Raw genomic sequence first — 11,181 nt, 5'->3', positions numbered from 1 at the left:
ATCTTAAATTAGTGACAGTAGCTTTGAAAAAATTCAAATTAATGTTGGTTGTTTTGAAAAATTCACTAGTACACCCTATTTTCATTGCCTAATGTTGTTTAGATCAATCAATGATTAGATTAATGTTGTTTTTGTACCAGTGAATACTTGGAACTAGTGATATATAAACAACCAACTCTTTTTCAACTCATAAACTAGCCGTCATCGACACTTCAAGCAAATTCAGAAGTTTTTTTTTATTTCTCGTTTTGTTTTTTTTTCTTCAAACCAAGTTTTGATTTTTGAACTGCGATTCTTAAATCTTGATTGATTATTGCAAATGAGGAACAATATATCAAATGGGTAATTTGCATCTGATTCTGATTCTTCACTGATGTTAACACCTTGGAAATGTCATGCCTATTGTATTTTTATTTTTACAATCCTGATTAGATATATTTCTTATCACTTGATGTAGAAAAGAGAATGATATAATGATTAGATTAATTTCCCTATTGGTTTGATTGCTGATATGATGGAAAATCTATCTATTAGCTCTATCTGATTCTCTTTGTCTAACCTGTGTTGTATTAGGTTTAATTGTATCATAGTTTGATTTTCTGGTTTATATTTTATGATTGATTTAGATTATGTGGTTGGTTTGAAGATAATGATTGATTTAGTTGTGCATAGATTCTATCTGTAAAGATTCATAAATCCCGTTAATCAATACTATATTGTACCAAGATTAGTGTTTATGGATATAAATCGGAAAAGTCTGTAACTTGGACAACTAACATAGTCCAGATATAGGACAATTAATCCAGACCTTTGATCATTCCCATCTTCACCCCACTACTAATCCCAATGCTATCTTCAATCTTGATTTTCCATGACGGTTGTAGCTGAACTAACTTCAAAAGAAGTTTACTGGCCGATTGCTGCTGAGATAATCTGTATATCTTTCTAAGGAAGTGATTTTATGATGCTAATTACAGTCGATCCGATCAGTTTTAATGTCCGCGAAAGAGAAAATGGGTGGGAGAGGATATGTCGGGGAGAAGAAAATGTAAATAGAGAAAGTGACGGGGCAACCCATCAAACCCGGAACAAAAATATGAGAATCTAAAAAATCACGACCATTTACTTTTTAAAATCCGACGGTGGAGCACATCATGTGCGATAGCGTGAGATAAAGCATGTGAGTGGATCCGTCCTCGTATGTATTTGCATCATTTTTTCATTTAACAAAAAAGCCAAGCCAAGAACACGCAAACAAGAGAATAAGAATTTGAATGTCAATCCTTTTCTATATGTATGGACTTTGCCTGCAGTCCCCAGACCTTCTTGTGGTTGCCACTCTTGCTTCAACTACACACTGATCAAAATGTCTCAAAAACGAAGAAAGCACCTTTACAGCACAATTGACTTTTGAAGATATAGATCCATATGCAAAAAATTTCTTGTATATGCAAATAAAGATGATTTTAATAGTAAGGCAAAGACGCAACAGGTAAGCTAAAAAAAATATCCCCGCCCATAGGAAAACTGAAAGATCTAGTTTAGTATTCTCTCTAAAGATACGACAGCTAAAATGAACGGGCAACCAAATTAATTGGCAATTAGAAAAAGGAATAAATCATTTGTGAAACAGTTTTCATACATCATAAATAAACCAAATGGCAGTACATGGTGATGCTAGATCAAATATGATCTAGTAGCGATAGAGCAAATTTGTTCCAAAAGATTTGTCCCTGTAACCAAGCATGATATACGGTCAAACCTTCTCAAAAACATTTGATTTCTATCACGCCACGATTTCTAACAAATTTAAGTGGAAGTCGTTCGATTGTTTTCCAAAACCAAAAAACTTAATGAACCGCCATTAACAACTCCTCCATTATTTGGACAGGTCAAACTGTTTCCATGATTCCTAATAAAATAAAAATTTCAATTTGGAATTTCTACTTCGACTGTTAATCACATGAATCCTGCACATAAATAGTAATCAGTATATTTATCAGATTATGAAACTAGCATCGCATTACATAAAGCTTATTAGCCACTCTAAGTTGGCTTTATCTCATAAATTGTTTGATTGTGCAGTTCCAGGGCCAAGGTCCTTCGATAGGTTTCCATCTTTTGTATATTGACCCTTTTCACAGGAATACCCCTGATCAAATTCTTGATGAACCTCAATGTGTAGATGCCACAATCGTCGCTGCAACCCCGATACAAATCCATTATAGTCAAGGAACAATTAACGACATAGTTATTGAGTGAAAACAAATTGACAGCATAATTATTGAGTAAATAATTTAATTTTTTTTCCTGAGTCCAATTTCTTAAATAATTTAAGCACACTAGAACGAACTAGAAGTCTAATCAAAGAACTCACCCTGCGGAATCTTGTCTAGGGGTCTGCTGATGAAATTTAGCGTCCCACGAACCAGTAGCAAATAACTGTGACAGAGCCTTCCTAATGTGGTTTATTTCTTCGTGCATTATTCTAGAGGAGGTAGCTCTGTCCCTGGATGCCGATGAGTCGTACAGTTTGATCATTCTTTATTTTATGTTCAAAGCGATTGCCACCCAATGATTATCCTTTATCAGTACCAGACCATAGACAAATGAGACTTCATCCCAGTTTTTTCCATTCAAAGGACGTTGGCCACTTCTGTATTTCTGTAAAGCGTCCATCTGCATCGTATGGGCATGTTTCTGCTAAATAAACACACTGGTAATTAATAAAAATAGTGCTGCGTCATGTTGTATACTTACATGATGTACCCAGTTTGGATAGCTATACATACACTGAAATATGTATCAAACGTAGTCCACTGAATTTTTGACTTGTTTAGATTAGGATAATTCCGAATCATTTCCAAACACACGTTGATATGCTGCACAATCTCATATTACGAGAGTCAAAGCTCTGAACATGTGTAATAATTTTATATAGCTTCGTGGAGATTAGTTTATCATTAATTACGGTACTAGAAAACATGTTTCCCTTTAGTAGATCGATAAGCTGTCAGGCTTGAACTCATGCAGTTGCGTATCAGGGGGCTTCCATCTAGGTATTTATTTAATGCCAGTTTGTGCAGTCTTGGAATAGGAAGTTCATCCTTGTCTATGCAGGAAAAATCCTCCGACTCACCTAAACCCTGCAACCTTCTAGACTGTCTCCTTGGCAGATGAATTGATATTGTTTTCCTTTTCTTATTCAATTTTCCATTGGGATGTTGCACGCCATTCATATTCTTGTCTTCCAACCCTGGGGTATCTATGAACGATCTCTTCGGTGCTATTTTATCAGAGTCACAACCGCCATGATTGAAATCAATCCCTGGTATAACGGTGCCATTGTCACCCACATCAGAGAAATATTTAACGTCTGCCAACAGGGGTTCAACATTTGAACGGACAAGATTTTTGTTTCCATCTTCATCAAAAAAGTAACCAACACTTGCATATCTACTCCTATTTAATCCGTCATCATCTATCAGGAAGTTATCCATATCAGAGGTATCCGAGGTTTCGCCGTCCATGTCGGACCTTCCACTATCTTCTAGGTCTCTACTTGTTTCATCATCATCTTTCACAAGTGTTGATGGTGGTTTTTAGTTCAGGGTCAAAATCGTAAAATCCTATATTTAGCGCTGCAATCCTGCAAAGGAATAAAGACCATTTAAAAGTAGTGAGTGTTCAAACCTCTTTACTTATATATGTGTTGAGCAACTCAATATATATATGAAATTCACTCAGAATGGTGCGCATAGTAGCAATCCCAAATATTCTGTGAATTCTATTTTCTGCCAGCATTATTAACTAATGCATGACTTGCCTAGTATTTTCATATGCTATGTTCCCGGTCGAACTCTCAATATTGACATGACATGATGATCAATTCTCACTCTCAGCAGAGTAGCATGAATCTCCCGAAGTGCCAGTATTGGGATCAGCACAAAAAATACTCATACAGGCTGCATCGCTCTCTGACAAAGAGATCAACGCGTTTACACACTTTTTTAATTAAAGTTAACGCGATCGAACACATATTAATTCCTTTAAGGAAATCTAGACTGTTAATATCAGTCTAAGAAACGATCACGACCACATAATTTGGCTGCACGATCCAACAAGCATAACCTACTCCTAGCAGGACTAGGTAATCACCGTAGTGACCACCGGCGGGCCCACTAATGCCCTAGTCGATCGAGTCATATTTAATTAAATTCCAAATGCTCCGAACGTCAACCCTAGAATGTGTGTTCGCGCTATTTGAAAGAAAGCTCGAACGAGCTAAGACCGTCAAAAAGGGTCTTAAATACATCATGACCGTCCAACTTTACTAGCCTTGTTGGGAGGTGTAGATATTCCCTAGAATGATCAAAGAGGCGCCAACATGCATATTGGCGGCCCAACTTTCTCCTTGCCAGATCGACCTGTCAGCGGCAAGTCTGTAGAGCAACAAATCGTTTGCCCAAACTAGGGCAAGCACGCTATTTTCAAAACTCTAATTTGGGTCGCGGCAGTATACAACTGTCGCAAATAGATCGTGTCCGTCCAACTTAGCTAGCCTAGTTGGACGACTTAGATCGCATCTCGAATGATCGAAAAAGTACCAATGTGTTCATTGGCGGCCCAACTCCTCCCTTGGTCGATCGACCTACCCGCGGCAAGTCCATAATGCATCAAGTCGTTCGATCGAACTAGGATGGACGTGGTCGTTTTTAAACCTTAATTTGTACTTGCGGTAGTATGCTACTGCCGCAAATCGATCATGACTACCCATCTTCGCCAGCTGAATTGAGTGGTTCAGATCTAATTTTAGACGACCCAAGAGATGTCAGCACACTCACCAGCGGCTCGTCTTCACACATGGACGATCGGCCTATTCAAAGCAGCGCCTGGCGCTTTGGTTCGATTAACCTAAATAGGGTTGGCCACACGGCTTTAAACCCTAAATTAATCAACGGCGGCCATTAACTGCCGCAAATCATCTCGGTCGCCCAACTTCGCTAGTCAAATCGGCCGTCCACACTCCTATTCTAGGTGTTCAACAAAATGTCTCCATGACCATTGTACGCTCCTCTTACTTAAGGAACAATTGGCCACGCCGCGGCCTACCCAGATGGCTTCTAAACGATCACCCAAAGATTGGACAAACATCAGGGAGCATTTGGTAACCAATTTTAGTATGATCTACATGAAAAAATTTCCGCATGGATGTCTAGCATAACATACTAAAAATCACATTAATCGGAGTAACGAGCTAAAAGAGACAGCTTAAAAGGCGAGCTAGGTCATGGTTGAGAACTGACAGAATTCCTCCTGAATTCTTCCTGAGTTTTACTGTCGGGCTGTTTTAACCTCCTAAACGAACTCAAAACCTGAATATTCCCTCGTGGGAAGATAGGAAATTCTTTTATGATTAGAATGGAGGGGCGGACCATCAAAATCCGAGTTCGTATGAGAATTCTACAGCGATTTTAGTGAGGGTCTCACATCTGAATTTTCAAATTACGAAATTTCATGAATTAGCACAAACTTCTGCGAATCATCTCAGCCATCCAACTTGGCTAGCCAACTTAAATGGTTTAGATTTAATTTGGGCCAACCAATATGATGTCAAAATGGATACAAGCCACCATTCTCCTATAGGGACCGATCACCACATCTTTAATGTACATGGATAGCTCCTGGCAGCTACTCACACATGACCACCCGTCACCTAGCTTGCGCGTGATTGGTCAGAATAACTAGGTTTTGCAAACAAGACCCATTCAGCAGCATGCTGCATATTTTTCACGAAAATACTCGAGACATCAAACATGTCACAAACTGGGGGATGTTCATCAGGGTATTGGTCTGGCAGTTTACAGCGTGCGGCGTGCAACGCGCCCATTACTAGAAAGTGTCAGGAAAGAACGGACGGTTAATAACAATGAGAGTAGTGGGTGAAAGTGTGACCAGTTTTCCATCGTATTGGAAACGTGGTGATCACCACTTTTTACACAACTCCACCTCTCCACTGCTCAATCACCTCCACTTCCTACGAGATCAGGGGGTGCTCGAGCATGACTTGTATAAATAGGATTTCAACCTATTTCAACAACACAAGTGTTATCAACACAGTATCCAGATGTAGATGGTGGATTTTCGACAAAGGGTAGAATTGTAAAACTATACTCCAAATTCGGCAACCAGATGAGTATTGAGGCTCATGTCTCTCATTAAAGCATGAAATCTCATGTCATAAATCTCTGACTGAGAAGGCTGTCTCTTAGAGTACGTGTAGATGTGTAGTCTCTCAGCTGAGGCCACGGCACATCTCATGAATACTGAGCAATTTCGGTAATTACTCCGGATCCGACAATCGGATGAGTATCGAGACTCATGTCTCTGTGCATGAAAGCTCATGCCACCTCTGATGGAGAAAGTCTCTCGGAGAAGATGAAGATGTGCAGTCTCTCAGCTGAGGCCACAGGATATCTCATACTGTTTAGAATCGAAAGATTGGGAGGCTCCTAGACAGCATGTCTGCTAGTATAGAGCGACAACGTCTTCGGGATGTAACCAGATTTTCCCCGACTATGCAAGAGGAATATGACACTCCAGCAAGTTCATATTGCTCAACCTTCAGATAATTAATGCTCCTAGACAGGAAGCCCTTCTAGTATAGAGCCGACAATTAATTATCTTAAATCATCTGAATATCCAGCAATATTCTACGAGTCGTCAATTAATCGCCTGAATATTCAGCAATATTCTACGATTCCTCGTTATATTTCGTTACTTCAATCTGTGGTTCTTCCCAGCAGAATTCCACAGGTTAGTAATAAATATTCAATGAAACAGGCATCTAAGCATCGAATAAGCCCTGACAAAAATGGTGCAAGTGTACTTAACAAATAATGTAGACCAGCATTTTGAATGCGCAAACGAACATTTCGGAAAATACGAATGAACGGGGAACCTATGCAAAATAGGAAGGAAAATAGTTAAAATATTAGCAGAGGCGCCAGGGGACTGGGCTCACCAACCGGCCGGTCATGCCGTGACCAGTCTCATGCCCAATTTTATATTTTTATTATATTTTACTAATTTTCCCTAAAATCATGAAAATAACCTAATTTCATGTATTTTTATCTAAATCACATGATTTTATCAAAAAATAATAAAATTAGGGAAAGGTGTCGCGGGACCGCCGACCGGCCGGTCATGCCTTGGCCGTGGCCGGTCCCACACCTCACGCCCCATTATTTTATTATTTCCTCTTAAATTATGAAAATTCTCTTGATTTCATGAATTTTCCCTAAAATCACATAATTTCAGGTATTTTTCTCTAAAATCACATGATTTCATCAAAAAATAATAAAATTAGGGAAAGGTGTCGTGGGACCGAGCACCAGCCGGCCGTGCCTGGGCAGTAGCCGGTCCCACACCTCACGTCCCATTATTTTATTATTTCCTCTTAAATTATGAAAATTCCCTTGATTTCATGAATTTTCCCTAAAATTACCTAATTCCATGTATTTTCTCTAAAGTTATAGAAAATATTAAAAAATTAGGGAAAACTTGTGGGACCGGGCTCTAGCCGGCCGGCCATGCCCTAGCCGGTCCCACACGCCTATTATTTTATTATTATTTGGTGTTTTGTTTCCTGATTTCATGAAAACTCCCTGATTTCAACAAAACATCTTGGTTTTCAACAAATCCCTTTGATTTTATCAAAAATTATCTAAAATCATCAAAATTACATAAAATTGGGAAGAGTGCCTTGGGGCCGCGCCCATTGGCCGACCGGCCATGCCACGGCCACTGTCGAGACCACACTCCCATTCCCTATTTTATATTTTAATTTATGTCTCTCATCTCATGGAAGTTCCCTAATTTCGCCAAACTCTCCAGTTTCATGGAATTTCCCTTAAATCAGAGAAAAATACATAAAATCACATAAAACTGGGAAAAGCATGTGGGACCGTGTGTCAGCCGGCCGGCCTTGCCTTAGTCGTGGCCGGTCCCACACCTTGTGATTCCTTGTTTATTAATTATTTTCATCATCTCATGTATTTTTGTCGGTTTCAGCAAAACCATGGATTTTGCATATTTTCTCCAAATGTTGCTCAAACATGCATCAGAAAATATCAAAATTCTCAGGACTGAAGCACGGACACTATGGTGACACGGGCACATCCCCTTGACCGACCAAGGGTGACCCTGAGACTTGCAAACAGCTGGTCCCGTATGTTTTAATGATTTTAACCTAATTTGCTCAGTTGCTCATATTAGGTTCAAACTCTTTCCAAACAATTGGAAGTTCGCTCAAACGACCATCTACTGGTCCCACGACCATCAAGAGCCGGTCTCATGACCTCTTGGTCGGCCCCTCATATTTTCTACATCAAGTTTTATGATTTGTTGCTCACACGAGCATTATTTCAGTAAATGATTAAACCAGCATTTAATCATTCTTTCACCAACTGGTCCTCAAGAGACTTTGGTATTTTTTGCTCATACAAGCATCTGGGCGTTATATGGTGAACCCATTATCCCATGTAGCCGGTCCCGTGTTGATTTGCAATAAATCATCATTTCGGTAAAATTAGGGTTTTGAATCCAGAGCTTTGCAGAAACGTGATTCTGTGCAGATTCGAACACTCTGATAATTTTATGTTGATTCCATGATTGATATTCATATTTATTTTGCTCGACTCAGCAGTCAGTCACTTATATTAACATTTTATTTGGTCCAGCTACCAACAATTCATCAAAAGAACAATATTTGTTCAAACTAGTAATATTTGCTCGAACTAGCAATATTCGCTCGAACCGGCAATATTTACTCAATTAGCAATATTCGCTCAGACTAGCAATATTTGGTCAAATCAAAGAATATTGGTTCAACTATCAATATTCAACAATTTAGCAACACAGTTCTGCTCGTCTTAGGTTATAATGATACCTCGTCTCAGCAAACACATTAAATTCATGAATTTCGAAACATTTGCTAATCATGTTCAAATCAGCGCTACATGGACTCATCGTCCCATAAAGTCAGCAACTGACTCCACAATCACGAGATTTCAATCGTGTCACATGGAGGGATATTAACTAGGGTTTTGGTCTAGCGGTCTACGACACTTGTGTTCACCCACGATGAGAATGTGAGCAAGTCGTGCAATCAGTTGGAAGAGTCAGCAAAGTAGTGGGTGGAAAGTTAACCAAGTCTCCGCACGATGAGTAATTGGTTTTAACATGATTTCCCCATTTCCCATTCTCTAATTCCAGCAACTGTCACACTTCATGGGATCATGGTGTTTTCAACTCCGGCATTATAAAATGTCCCTGAATCATGATTGAAAAGGGAGAGAGGTTTTTCGAACAATCGAACAACATTCGCCAAAACGAGCAATTTCTCATCAAAGTTCATACAGACAATCTTTCGTCTACACGAACTCACAGAAATTACTCTGAATTGAGCAAAATTCAATCATTCAGAGCATTTTCACTCTGAATTCACAACACACCTATAATCTCAGATCACCATTGATCTCACGCATTTCTCAGCTTCCCTCCTACAGATCAACCTATCCTCTCTTGTGACCGAATTGACTCTGGAACGACCATTGTTCTTGGTTTAGGCCGGGGTCTACAGATTGATCTCTCGAACTTAAATCACTCCCTTCTTGCAGTGCATCTGTGTGAGGTTCAACATTTCGCTCGGTTCAAGGAGTCTCCACACGGTCGACTCTTCAATTCCGTAAAAACCAGCAAATCGTTTTTCCCCACTCACAGATTGGAGACCACAGTGGGAGATTAATCTCTCGGTTGCAATCTCACGATTTTACAAGATGGTTGGTCTTAGATATGGGTTAGTTACAGGTTCCAACACAAACGACGCTAGTACTAGCAACAACAACAATGACAATCAGAATATCCCGGAAACGATTCCGGCTTCCAACACTGATGGTGGTGACATTACTCCTCCTCGCGCTGAAGGTCATCCCCTGTTCGGTCGACACCCTGAAGAAGTCAGAGGAAATCCACCACCTACCATTGCTGATCTTATCAAAGTGCAGGAGACTCTCGCAAAGAATCATACTGACATGGCTGCTACACAGAAGGAGTTGTGTAATTATCTCAAAACTCTTACTGATAAAATGACAGAGAAGACTCAAGAAAAAGGAAAAGAGAAGTAGAAATCCTCAGATGTTGCTGATCCTGAAGTAATCCCAATCCATACAGTGGATGATGATGAAACTGGCAAAGCTACAGATTCATCAGTAAAGGAACCATCAAATTTCATTACTTGGAAAGACGTGGAGCGCCTTCTGGAGAACCGTGGAAAAGACAAGACATCACATGTCCATCGTCACCAACCTCCTTATCATGCCGCTACGCAGAGGATTCCCCTTCCAAAAGGTTACATTTCTCCAACTTTCACTCTGTATGACGGAACTGGAAATGCTCGAGAACATGTCTCTCGCTTCCTCGAAGCCTTGGGAGAGCATGAACATAACCATGTTGTTCGCCTCAAGGAGTTTTCAAAATCCTTGAAAGGCAGAGCATACACATGGTACAACAACATCGCATCAGGGACTATCAACAATTAGGGAGAAATGATCAACGCCTTCTACAGGAAGTACTTTTTCGTGTCAGAGCAAATCACTCTCTCTGATCTTGGAAGAATGTTCCATAGGGTCAGTGTAAATCCCAATGATTACGTGAAAAGATTCAGAGTCCAGGCCCTGAACTGTAATGACCCAAATGTCACAGAGCAGCAGCTGGTAGATTTCTGTATCAACGGCATGCTCCCGGTTTACAGAGCTCTATTGGAGAATCTTCGATTCCAGACTTTCTCAGAGCTTCACGAAGCCGCGAAGAGATCAGCAACCACTGCACCTTCCCTGTTAGAAAGAGTGAAGTCTACAAAGACTGAGGAATCACGTGACACTCGAGGAAGCAGACACCTGATCAACAAGCAGTACAACCTGCAGCCCTCTGCAAACGCTGCTGAAGGGAGTAAGCGCAAGGCAGAATCCCCGAACAAGCATACTGCAGCTCCTCCAAAGACGCAAAAAAAGGACAAACCAGAGACACGGGCTCCTGGACAACGCACAGATGCTCCTGATGATGCACCTGATTTTCCTCTCCCCATTGGAGAAGTTGTCGAACTATTAGACGCCTGGATCC

General features: G+C 40.2%; 2 non-coding genes across 2 annotated transcripts; both read left to right on the top strand.

Annotated features, from left to right (window-relative positions):
• The first annotated feature begins 310 nt into the window (after window positions 1-310).
• Window positions 311-404, top strand: LOC113300870. The gene has a single exon (XR_003335977.1). It is a non-coding gene; the product is annotated as a small nucleolar RNA Z101 (small nucleolar RNA).
• A 59-nt stretch (window positions 405-463) lies between these two features.
• On the top strand, window positions 464-550 carry LOC113300873. Its single transcript, XR_003335980.1, has one exon. It is a non-coding gene; the product is annotated as a small nucleolar RNA Z102/R77 (small nucleolar RNA).
• The last annotated feature ends 10,631 nt before the right edge of the window (window positions 551-11,181 follow it).

This window comes from Papaver somniferum, chromosome 7 (assembly GCF_003573695.1).
Source record: "Papaver somniferum cultivar HN1 chromosome 7, ASM357369v1, whole genome shotgun sequence".
NCBI lineage: Eukaryota > Viridiplantae > Streptophyta > Magnoliopsida > Ranunculales > Papaveraceae > Papaver > Papaver somniferum.
The sequence above is the reverse complement of the archived record's forward strand: the minus strand, read 5'-3'. Positions and strand labels throughout refer to the sequence as shown.